This window comes from Meriones unguiculatus, chromosome 7 (assembly GCF_030254825.1).
Source record: "Meriones unguiculatus strain TT.TT164.6M chromosome 7, Bangor_MerUng_6.1, whole genome shotgun sequence".
Classification (NCBI taxonomy): Eukaryota; Metazoa; Chordata; class Mammalia; order Rodentia; family Muridae; genus Meriones; species Meriones unguiculatus.
The window spans coordinates 26,073,112-26,085,761 of record NC_083355.1 but is presented as its reverse complement, the minus strand read 5'-3'; the positions used below and the strand labels follow the sequence as shown (position 1 = coordinate 26,085,761).

The following is a 12,650-nucleotide window of genomic DNA, read 5'->3' as shown; positions in this document are numbered from 1 at the left end:
AACCAGTGAATACATTGAAATGGCATCATATGGAACGGAAAAATGTTTTCTAGTTTTCTAGATATTTGAATATCTAGAAATACTAGATATTCTAGTATTTCTAGATATTCAAAATAAAAAAATACCCCTAAAACTTAACAACAAGGAAACAAATAATCCAACCAAAATATGGGCCAGAGTTCTGGACAAATATTCAAAGAAGAAATATAAATGGCCAATAAACAGATGAACAGAGTGATCAATATATTTAGCCATTAGATAAATAAATAGCAAAGCATGCTGGGGTTCTATTTTTATCTATTTTAAATGCTTTTGAAATTACAGGTATCATATTAAATGTGTAAAATGAAAAAAAGAAAGAAAAGAAGAAGGAAAAGAAAGAAAGAAAGAAACCCTGTCTTGAAAAAGGAAAAAAAAAATCCCACTCTTTTTTGAGAGAGAGTTTCTCTGTTTAGCCCTGGCTGTCCTGGAACTCACTCTGCAGACCAGGTTGGTCTTGAACTCAGAGGTCCTCCTGTTTCTGCCTCCCAAACACAGGGATTAAAGGTGTGTGTCACTATTGACCAGTGATTTAAAAAAAAAAAAAAAAAAGTAATGGAATTGTAGTATGTAGCATTTTGTGGCTGGCTCTTCTGTTGTTTTGTTTTTTGAGACAGGATTTCTCTGTGTAGCCTTTGCTGTCCTGGAGCTTGTTCTGTAGACCAGGCTGGCCTGGAACTCACATAGCTTGTCTCTGCCTCCTGAACTCTGGGATTAGGGGTGGGAGCTATTACCACCTGGCAGAAATCTTTTTTCTTTTCTTTTTCTTTCTTTCTTTCTTGCCTTTTTTTTTTTTTAAATCAGTAGGAATGTGGTAGTTCATAACGTCTTTCTTTTCTCTTTGAGACAGAGTTTCTCTTTGTAGCCCTAGCTGTCTCTGAACAGGCCTGGAACTGGCTCAGTAGACCAGGCTGGCCTCTAACTTGCAGAGATCCATTTGCCTCTGCCTCCTATATGCTGAATTTTTTGTTTGTTTGTTTTGTTGGTTTGGCTTTTTGTTTGTTTTGTTTTGTTTTTGGGACAGGATTTTTCTGTGTATCCTTGGCTGTCCTGGACTCACTTTTAGACTAGGCTGGCCTTGAACTCACAGAGATCTGCGTGCCTCTGGCCTCCTTTTATGTGAGTGTTTTGCCTGTATGTATGTTGGTGCCTGGTGTTCTCAGAAGCAAACATTGAATTCCCTGGAACTGGAGTTAGAGATGGTTGTGAGTTATCATGTGGGTGCTGGGAATTGAACCTGGGTTCTCTGTAAGAGCAGCAAGTGCTTTTAACTCCTGAGCCATTTTTCCAGTCCCTGCTCGTGACTTTGATCTCAGCATTCAGAAGTCAGAGTCAGGTGAATTGCTGTGAGTTGAAGACAGGATTATTTCACATAGCAAGTTCTAGGCTAGCCGGGGTTCCACAGTGAGACCTGTCTAAAGACAAACAAAGCAAGTTATACTGATGTACTGAGTTCATTGGTTGGTAACATCCATACTGTAAAGTGGTCGGTTCTTTCTCCTAACTGATTTGTTGATTAAAACAAACAAACAAACAAACAAAAAACTTCATTGCTGGTGGAATCTATAACATGAAATCATTTTAGAAAACAAAACCCAAAATATCAGGTCACATAGTGGCCCAGAAATACTATGTCTGCACTAGAATATATACATAATGACCTGTAGTAACTGCTCTCAGGAGGTAGAGATAGAGGATCAGAAGTTCAAAGCCAGTCCTGTTTATCTGTCGAGTTTAAGGTCAGCCTTGGCCACAAGGAACCCTGCCAGAAAAACATAAAACAACAAACAAGACAAAACAAATAGAAAAGTACACATAAAGGTTCAGTGTCGTTATTCATAAAAGTCAAAATGTGGAAACGTCTAATCAATAGGTAAATAACTATGATACGTCCAGACAAAAACATCATTCACCATTAAGATGAAATACTATTAGATTTCATGAAATGTAAATGCACAAATGAACTCCACAAATACGCAACAAAGGTGTGTCCAACCCGCTAGCCATACAAGCAGCCAAGGATAGCTATAAACCAGCGATTCCGGGTCTGGTGGTTCATGCCTCTTATCCCAGCACTTGGGAAGCAGAAGCAGAGGGATCTCTGAGTTCGAGACCAGCCTGGTCTACAGAGAAGTTCTAAGATACTCAGGGCTACACAGAGAAACCCTGTCTCAGAACAAAACAAAACAACAACAAGGAAACAGCCACAAAATACTATATATTACAATTCCATTAAGAACGTTTTAATTGTTGGTTGACGGTGACAAAACCATTCATCCCGGTGCCGGGAGGCAGAAGCAGGAGGATCTCTGAATTTGAAGTCAACCTGGTCTACAGAGTGAGTTCCAGGACAGCCAAAGCTACACAAAAAAACAAAACAAAACAAAACAAAATCTCAAAAATTGAAAAAAAATTTTAGTTACATTGTCTTATTTACTGGGGAAGGGTTGTATGTGTGCCTATGTGGAAGTCAGAAGACAATTTCTCAAATTGTTTCTCCTCCTCCCACCGAGCAGATCCTGGGAATCAATCTCAGATTGTCAAGCTTAACAGCAAGTGTCTTCACCTGCTGAGCCATGTAGCTGACCTGACAATCCCGGTTCAATGAAATGTCCAAAATTAGGTTATCTGTGAAGATGAAATGGGTTTTAGGCAGGGTGGCAATGTGAGGGAACCAACCTGCTAGTGAGCATGGGTTTTCTCTGGAGCGTGTTAAACATTCTAAATCTATCATGGTGACGGTTGCTCAAGTCTGTGCATGTAACAAAATCCACTGAATCACACACTTGTTAAAGTGGGTAAATTCAATAATATTTTAGAAAACCTCCAAGATGATTTTTTTTGGGGGTGGGAGCTGACAAGCTGATTTTAAAATTTATAGAGAAATGTAAAAGGCCCAAAATATAAGCCAGGTGTGCTGGCACACACTTATGACTCCAGCGCTCAGGAAGCAGAAGAAGGATTTCAAGTTCCAAGGTAGCCTGATCTATACAGTGAGACCCTGTCTTAAAACAGAAACAGAAACAGGGCTGGGGTGTAAGTCAGTAGCTGAACTTGTGCCCCGTATGGCTAAAACTCTGAGTGTAATCCCCAGCACTGCAAGGAAAGGGCTTGCTTTGTGTATTCCGTTTTTAGGCAGGATCTCACTATGCGGCCTTGGCTGTCCTGGAGATCCACCTGCCTCTGCCTCCCAGAGTGCTGGGATTACAGGCGTGTGGAGCTGGGTGCTTTACGCTGCTAGATTTCTTAGGGAACGCGGGACACCCTGCCTGTAGATGACCCTGGGTGGGGAGGTGGTCCTGGGTTGTGTAAGAAAGCTAGCTGAGTAAACCACCTGGGTCCACCTTTAATCCCAGCACTCGGGAAGTAGAGGCAGGTGGATTGCTGTTAGTTTAAAGCCAGCCTGGTCTACAGAGTGAGTTCCAGGACTGACGGGACTACATAGATGAGACCACCCTCTATAATATATGTATGTATAATACATGTATGTGTGTATAAATACACGTATGCATATATTCTGGAGAAAAATAACTTGTTACCTAGATTTTCTTTTCTTTTTTTTTTTTGAGACAGGGTTTCTCTGTGTAGCCTTGGCTGTCCTGGACTTGCTTTGCAGACCAGGCTGGCTTTGAACTCACAGAGATCTACCTCCCTCTGCCTCCCTGAGTGCTGGGATCACAGGCGTGTGCCACCATGCCTGGCTTACCTAGAATTCTTTACTCACTAGAATGACTAGTCAAGTGTAAGGGAAGGTCAAGGACATTCAGATGTTTACTTTTTTTTCAGAAATTATACCAATTTCAGTTTCTTCGGTCAAGAGAGAGAATGAGGAGGACACTGGCTTCAGGCAACAAGGGAACCATGGCTAGAAGGAGAAGCATGGACTCCAGGAGTGAGGGGAGAGTGGGGGTGGCACATGCTTCCAGTTGAGAGTTTGGGCAGCGATCTCTTCTGAAGACTTGGAACCTTCTGGAGAAGAACCTGACAGAGGCCCTGGTGTGCCTTATCATCTAGAGACAGTCTTTGAACCACAGGGGCTGACAGAGTGGTGATTACACAAGAAGCTAAGTGGGTGACAGCAAAGCCAGATCCCTGTTACTCCAGAAGAAAGAGCAAAGGCGATCAAAAACACCCGCACAGCTCAGACAATGGACCACGCTCAGAGCAAGGAGTACACTCAACATTGGCCTAGCCCAGCTTACCCTATAGTCATCCTGGGCATTGTGTGGACAGGACACACTCAGCATTCAGGAGGCAGAGACAGGTGGATCTTTTTTAGTTCCAGACCAGCTTGTTCTCCATAGAAAGTTCCATGAAAAAAAAAAAAAGTGGGGGGATGTGTCTAGCAAGACACCCCATAGGGTAAAAGTACATGTCGCTGAGCCGGACAACCTGAATTTCTTATCTGGGATTCACAAGGTGGGAGGAGAGAACCAATTCCTGAAAGTTGTCATCTGACCTCCGTATGTGTGCTGTGTCACGAGTCAGCCACCCAACCACCCTAAATAAACAAATGCAATGATGGTAATATTAATTTTAATTTTAAGTAAGTATATTGGGAGCCCAGCATTAGCTGGGGTAAAATGAGACCCTTTCTCAAACTAAATGTATAGATAGATAGATAGATAGATAGATAGATAGATAGATAGATAGATAATAAAAAATTCGAGTAGCAAAAGGAAAACAAAGGTTTCAAAGAAAACAAAGAATAATAACCCTTTATTGGGAATTCCACAAAAAAAAATTTTTTTTTTCCATGCCGGGCTTGATCTCACACAAATAAAAATTAAAAACAGAATCCTTAGAAATAAGGACCTTCATCTTCTCTTGTCTTCCTCTCTCTCTTCCTTTATTTTCCCTCTCCTTCCTTTTCTCCATACCCTAGAGAGTGTGGCACTACGGCAACAGCAGGGCAGGCACCTGCATTTATGGTGATGGTGAACCGCAGTGTCCAGAGCAAGTTGCCCAAGCCACCGTGGACTGATAAGAGGCCCCTGTCCTGGAGGAGGGACAGCTGCCGCTGTGTGCAGCAATGACCTATGCGTGGGAAAGGGTGCCGTTGCAGAGGTGGCGTGGCGTGGAAGGTCACACCCAAAAGTGGGCTTAAGGGAGATTTTTATTTTTTTGTGGCAAGGTGTAGGGTGTGAGATTCCTAGAAGAGTGAAGTAGACGTCCATATGGGAGGTGGTGGCAGCAGAGGCTGGGGACTGGTCAGAAGCAAAAAGGAGGTTACAGGTGGGAACAGGGAGAAACCCAGGATGACTTTAGTGTTGGAACCGTACGTTCTGTGTGAAGCCACAGCTGTCAGTACATTCGGACAAAGAAAAGCACATGAGGTTGAGGATGAGGTTGGGTAGGTGTGGGCATCCTTAGTTCTGCCCACCAGAGTGTTGAGAGCAGTTGTAGGCAGGTTATTGTGTAATTCAAATGCTTATTTCTGTGCCTCCTCCTGCCAGGATGCAATCCTTGTTCGGAGAATCTCCTGCTTTCATGTCATGTAAACACTGCTCTCCAATTGTCCCCTGATAGGCCAATAAAGCGCAGAGAGGATAGGGCTGGACTTCCTGTCAGCAGGGGGAGGAGGAGTTTCAAGAGGAGCTAGGGGGGTGAGCAACAGGTGAGGTCCAGGAGAGACCAGAGAGAGAGAGAGAGAAGGAGAGAGAGAAGGAGAGAGAGAGAGAGCTCAGCAAGAAAAGTCACAACGTGCCGGTATCTCTGGAATGTACACTGGGGGGAGGGGGGCAGATTAGCTTAAATGGTTAAGAACAGGTTAATAACTGCTCAGTTCTTGTGCTTGAATCTTGTTAAGAGCCTCAATGATTTGTTTGCTAGCTAGCTGGCTTAAAAGAGAAACCGAGAAACGAACACAGATTTGCAAAAATGACCATAATGAGAAGTAACGTTTCTTTTTTTGTTTTGTCTGATCCTGTTGTTTTTGGAGTTGAAGCTGAGGTAGGTCCCACCCAGGACCTGGTGTATCCTAGGCAAGCACTCTACCACTGAGATACCCAGCCCGGCATGAATGCTCCAACAGCCACAAGACCCTACTCTCCTGCCTTAGCATCCTGGCATCGTTTTCCACTAAGAAGAACCAGAGCTCTGGAGAACGAACTGGCTTTGGAACTGGAGGGGGAAAAAAAAGTACCAAATAAACTAGTATTATTTATTTATTTGTTTGTTCCAGAGGGTAGGGAACTACTCAGAGAATAATGGGGCCACCTCAGTCAGCCTGGGCTACTGTGGCGAATCATCACAGTCCCAGCCGCTAAAATGACAGGCATTTATTTATTTTTTGCACTGTTCTAGGGGCCAGAAGTCCAGGGTCCAGGTGCTGACAGAGTTGATCTCTCTGCAGAGTCCCCCATTCATCTCCTGTCTCTGCCCATCACCCATCCTCTGAGTGCGCCGCCTCCTGGCATCTCTTCCTCTTGTAAAAGTCATCAGTCTTACTGGATTGGGGCTCCATCCTTATGGCTTCATTTACCCATAACGCCTCTGTGTTTTTTGTTTTTGTTTTTGTTTTTGTTTTTTTTTTTTGAAGAATAGTTTACTGAGTACAGTTAGGACTTTAGCCTGTCCATTTCCCTGGGGAGAAGCACGTTAAAATGACACAGAAGCCATTGAAGAGGTTCTCAGTGGCTACATCCAGACGTCTTGAGCATCTAAATAAACCATGAACTTAGTGGGGCCGGAGGGAGGGCTCAGTGGTTAAAAGCATTGGCTGCTCTTGCAGAGGACCTGGGTTCAATTCCCAGAACCTTCATGGCTCTCCATGGCCCGTATCTCCATTTCCAGGGGGTCCAACATTCTCTTCTAGCCCCTGCAGGCAGCGGGCATTCACACATACACACGGTGGGTGCTGCAAAAGCAGCACGTGCCCATTGAACCATCTGAGCCAAAGATGCTGTTGTGCCTTTGAAGGAAGAATCTTCCTCCGTGGCCTTTTCCGGCTTCACTGAGTGCTTCCTGGCTTACATGAAGTGAGTCATTATGCTGTTATTATGCTTCCCTCTAGCTGTCTTCCTACCAGAGGAGAACGCAATGAGAGAAGCTCGTCCTTGGAGAGGGAAGAAGGCCTTCCTGAGCCTTACCTTAACTGACACCCTGACATCCTACACTTTTAGCCTCCATATCTGCAAGAAGGAAATTTTTGTTCCTGACAAGCCTCCCCACCCCCCCAGCTGTCTATAGTGCATTATTTTTGTCTGTTTGTTTTTTTTGAGACAGGATTTCTCTGTGTAGCCCTGGCTGTCCCGGAACTCACTCTGTAGACCAACCAGGCTGGCCTCAAACTCACAGAGATCCGCCTGCCTCTGCCTCCTGAGCGCTGGGATTAAAGTTGTGTGCCACCACTGCCACCGGGCTCTACAGTGAACTGTTAGGACAACCCAGTCTTCACAATAATGAGTAAAAGGAGTCCACGGATGCTAAAGCCAAGGGGTTGCAGGGAGATAAAGAGTGAGGCTACAAGGCCACAAAATGCGTTTCATTACAGTAGGAAAAAGGAGTGGCCTGACAGTCACAGGGTAAACTGGTAGTCACGCTCAGTCCACAGAGACTGTAATAGGTCAGGAGCCACTGACAAGAAGTTAGTGTCACCTCTGTGTGTTCCTGCCCCCACATCCATAGCTGGAATCTAATCGTGGACGCATTAGACAAACATGCCAGAAGACGCTCGGCAGATCGTGGTCCGCCATCTTGCAGAACTAACACACCTGGGAAGAAAGAACATCAAATGGGGAGATGTTATTGTGACAAGTGGCAACATGGACATAAATTGTAACAGTGTAGCTAGATTCCACCCCACCCCCTGCTTTGCGGCAACTTGGGAGAGCGTCACCTGAGCTCTGCAGGCAAGGGTGCTGGGAGACATCACCGCAGTGGCGGTAGCGGTTCACTTTCAAGTGCTGCTGAAGAGGAAAGTTCTTTGCACAATTTTGGGAACTTTTCTATAGACGCGGGAGTATCCCAAACAAAAAGAAAGGTAAAACGGTTACAAAAGAACTTGTAAACAATGTGTGTGGGGGGGAAGCCTGCGTGGATATATATTCTAGCAGCCAAGGCGTGCGGTGATTTAGACAACCATTGCTTCTGCCTGCCCTAGCATTCCTTCTTCTCTCCTCCAGAAAAGCCATCCAGGTTTCATTTTGGGGAACTAGCCCTCCCCCACTCTGGGTCCACATGCTGCTAGCGTGGGCATTTGCCCAAATCAGCCAGTGTTCATCGGCTTGGCTGTGGTCACTGGTGGAGGGCAGGGCCTACGACTTAAGCCAGCTCAATATGGGTCAGTCCTCGGAATTTTTCCCCCCTTTTTTTGAAATGATTGTGAAAGAGGTTTTGTTTTTCTCCTGGGATTGTTGAGCTCTTAGAATAGGCTAAGGAGGCTGTCTGAGGACTTCCCTCGTGAAGCCAAACTGTGCAGGACAAAAGCCATCGCTGTGGAGAAAAGCAAAACCAAGCGAGGAAGAAACCTCTCTGCGATACCCTCCAGCCCTCAGAGCCTGGCACACTGGCCTGGCCTATGAGATGAGCCAAATACCTTTAATTTTCTGCTTAAGCCACTTTGAGCTAGGCTGTTGGCACTTGTGGCTGAAGGAATCATGACTAATATTAGGAAATGCCTAATTCTGCTGGGCTGGAGTTCAGAGGATGGGAGGGAGGGGAATTATAACCACAGCCAGACTTGGCAAGGCCTCCGGCCATCAGGATCCAGTGTGGGTTCCTGGCCCTCTTGAGGGTAGGCATTCGAAGGTGCTGTGGGAGGAAGGGAGAGAGCAGGTGGCGGGTCACAGCAGACAGAGCCCCTAGGTACCTGCACCAAAGTTTAGCCCTAAGATGAGACCCAGTCGGTTCCACCTCGGAACAGCTCCTTGCAGTCCAAAGCCCAAGGACTACACCCTTGGCACAGCCTGAGTCCGGAGATGCCTACAGGCCTGGTCCACTCTTCCTTCCCATCCCTGTGATGACCAGGCCTTGAATTTGTAAACCTAGTCATGGTTTACAAAGCATGGGGTTCAGTCTGTGCAGCTGAACCCCAGGACAACCCCAGGAGGGAGGCTGGATGGGATCATCGCCCACTGCACAACAGTGGAAAGCAAGTCTCGGGGAGGTCCAGGGTCTCAAGGCTATTTGGTGACAGAGCCGGGTGGCTGGAGAACAGGGCTCCTCCCTGCAAGCCCAGAGTTCATTATAGGGCTTTCTTGTTTGGGGGTGTTTCCGAGATGGGTTGCAGATAGTGCGTTGTGGCTAGCGTGGGAGATACAGCGGGAAACAGAATTCTGCCCTTGGATGGTGTGCTCTTGTTTTGTGCCTGTGCACATGTGGGAGCAGGTACATGTGGGAGCATGGGTGTTATGGATGTGTGTGTGTGTGTGTCTGTGTGTGTCTGTGTGTCTGTGTGCTCCTGAAGGCAGGCGCATACACACACACATGGAGGCAAGACGTTTACAGTGAATATCTTCTATCACTCCCCATGATATTTTTTGAGACTGGAACAGTCTCTTACTGACCCTGGGCCTCACTGATTGGCTGGACGGGCTAACCAGCAAGCCAGTTATGGGCTTTCTAGCCTCTCTCTGCTTTCTCCTCTATGCTCACGAAGTAGATACTGAGCCATCTCCCGGTCTCCTTGTTTTTTTTGTTTGTTTGTTTGGTCAGTTTGGTTTGGCTTCTGATTTGGTTGTTCATTTTTGTTTTTTGAGACAAACCCTCATGTGACCCGGCCTGGCATCAAGCTAACTGTTTAGCCAAGGATTATGTTGAACTCCTGATCCTCCTGCCTCTACCCAGGAGAAGCAGAGGGGCACTTGAGACCCTAGGAGAGGGAAGAGGGATGGAAGCAGGATTCAGGGCCAGGATGCTGACTGGGGCCAGGCAGGAGAGAAGGGTCCATCCCAGAGGTGGACAGGAGCAGCTCTACACCTGGCTCTGGGCTGGGGCAGAAAGCCCTTAACGAGAGGCTCATTCGTCCCATTTTAGAGACAGAACAAATGAGGGTGGCACAGAGACGGCAAGAAACTTGCCTGAAATTATGGCAGAGAAAAGGGAAGGCTGGGGTTTGAAATGGAGGTCTGAGCCCAGAGCCCAGGCAGTTCTCCAGTATTCTATGAGCTTCAGTACCCACTAGGCAGGGTGCTAGGAGAGACAGCAACAGGGTGGAGCCTCTGCAGAGCTCCCAGTGCTCTCTGTCCACCCCACCCCCGTTATTATTTTCTATTTATCATGTATTTATTTCTTTATCTTTTAAATTTTAATTTTAAAATCTAAAAATTATCTAAATATTTAATTATGTATTTAATTAAAATACATTTGCATCATTTCCCTCTTTGCTCCTACCCAAATCCCCCATACCTGCCTCCCTCGTTCCCCGTTATCAGCCAGCCAGCATCGTAGCGAGGCAGGCTTGTGGGAGAACCTGGTGCCAGGTAGGCGGAGACGGGACCTCAGAAGAATCTCTGAAATATCCTGAGAGTGGGACATGGGAGAGCGTTGGGGTGGCATTGGAAGCGGCAGGAGGAGACCGGGGAAGGGACTGTCTCCTAAATGCTGTTTTGGAGCAGGGTCCACGCTGGGCAGGACACACCCAGGCCTTGCGCCACCGGGGAGGAAGGGCCTGCGGCTTTGGCAGGCCACCAGTGCTCTGCAGGACGTGGCACCCTCTCCGCCTCCAGCCGCAGGACCTGAGGGGAGGCTGGGAATTGGGAGGGGACCAGTACACAAGGGGTCCCAGGCAGCTCAGGAAGACCACGGAGCTGCTGCCTTTTCCAGAAAGAGCGGGGCGGGGGCGAAGGGGAGGTGGAGTTGCTGGGAGAGGATCGGAGAGGAAGAGAGTAGACTAAGGAGGATAAGGCCACGGCTTGCAGAACTAGAAAGCCCCTTTCGTGGCCAGCTGTGGTGGGAAGTCAAAGTCCTCAGGATGGAGCCTGTGTTGCCCCTCAACAGCAGCTGGGCAAAGGGCAGGTTGCTTCATCTCTCTGGATCTCTTGTCTGTTGGGCTCTTGAGTCAGCCCCTCCCACTAGCTGCCAGTGACCAGCAGAAGCCTTGGTGCTGGGCCCAGCTGCCACAGCGTGGCTGTACATCATGAGCTAGGCAGGCTGGGAGATCTTAAAAGCCACCAGGATTCCTTGCTGGGATTTCCTTATCACTGTGGAATGCAGCCCAGGAAGGAAGCTGAGAAGCTTTTTCTCACACTTTTTATTTTATTTTTTAAATAAAGGTTTCTTGGAGCTGAGGATGGCCATGAACTCATGAGGTACATGAGACCAGCCTCGATCCCCTGATCCTTTCCCCTCCCCCTCCCAAGTGTGCACTGCCACATCCAGCTTGCTTCTCAGGATTCCTCCTCTACCTCCTCTCCCCTACCCCCCAACCTTTGCCAGGGTCTTACTACATAGCTCTAGACTGGCCTGGAACTCTATGTAGATCCAGATGGCTTGAAACTCAAGAGATCTGCCAGCTTCTGCCTCCTGGGTGCTGGGATTAAAGGGATGGGCCAGAATTGAGTTCACACACCAACCACCAAGTTGAAGCTGACATCGGAAGCATTTACTTCCAAACAAACAAACAAAAAAAAGCAACGTTGTAAAAGCAATTTGCAGGATAATTACCCCATATTAATGAGGGAAATGACACAGTAGTTATAAGGGACTCCTATTTGTTCTGAATTAGAAAACCCCAAACCACAATTATAGGTCATTAGGAATGGCGGCAAATATTTAGTAACTCTGTCAGACGGCTTTAGATTCGGACCAGATTGGAAGGGCTGGATCTCTGATGACCATCCACCCTCACCTCTCAAGTGTGAAAGGTCAGTAGATGCCAGGTTTCCAAAAGACCAAAGGCCTCACCATCCTCTGTAGCTTAGAGAGAGCAGCAGGCAGTGCAGCGATCTGTCCTTTGGTTGAATTTCACTCTGGAAAGAATTCTTTAAGTTCTGATGTAATGTTTGGATGTGGTTTTTAAAATAGTCTTAATAATATGTCATTGATTCCAGGCTCCTGGTCAGAAACAAAACTCTGCAAACGGTGAGGGAGATTCAAGCCTCCAAGCTGTGTTTAGGATTGCCGCTCAGGCAGGGCTTTGTTTAGCAGAGTATTCCTGAGGCCCTGGGTTCAATTCCCCCTCCACACACACACACACACCCATGCAAACCATAGAGATAATTGGCCTGCTAGCATAAACTCAACAGCAAATCTGTACTAGATTGGTGATGTCTGGGCAGTTCAGCTGCCGACTCTGAGGCTATCTGCTTAAGCCACTCAAGACTGTGATCGTGAGTAGCCTTATGAAAACACGAAGTCACTGGTTCATTTCCTCACTCTTTTCCAGGGATAGGAGTGGCCCTCAAGCACAGTTGCTATTATTTCCTTCAACGCCTATTGGGGAGGATTTAGATTTCAGTCCTCATCACTGAGGTCAGAAAATAATAGTGTCAGGCCGTCAGGATGGCTCAGCAAGTCCCTTTACCAACCCAGACCACCCAAGTTCACTCACAGGAACTCACAGGGTAGAAGGACCTCCACACTCATGCCCCCCACACAGAGAGACAAACGCCTACACTCTCACACACACAAAATAAATGTAAAAGAAAAAAATTTAAAACAGAAAAATA

General features: G+C 46.7%; 1 long non-coding RNA gene across 1 annotated transcript; it reads left to right on the top strand.

Annotated features, from left to right (window-relative positions):
- Positions 1-5,685: 5,685 nt before the first annotated feature.
- LOC132655399 (uncharacterized) lies at positions 5,686-6,209 on the top strand. Its single transcript, XR_009593213.1, has 2 exons — positions 5,686-5,748; positions 5,981-6,209. It is a non-coding gene; the product is annotated as an uncharacterized LOC132655399 (long non-coding RNA).
- The last annotated feature ends 6,441 nt before the right edge of the window (positions 6,210-12,650 follow it).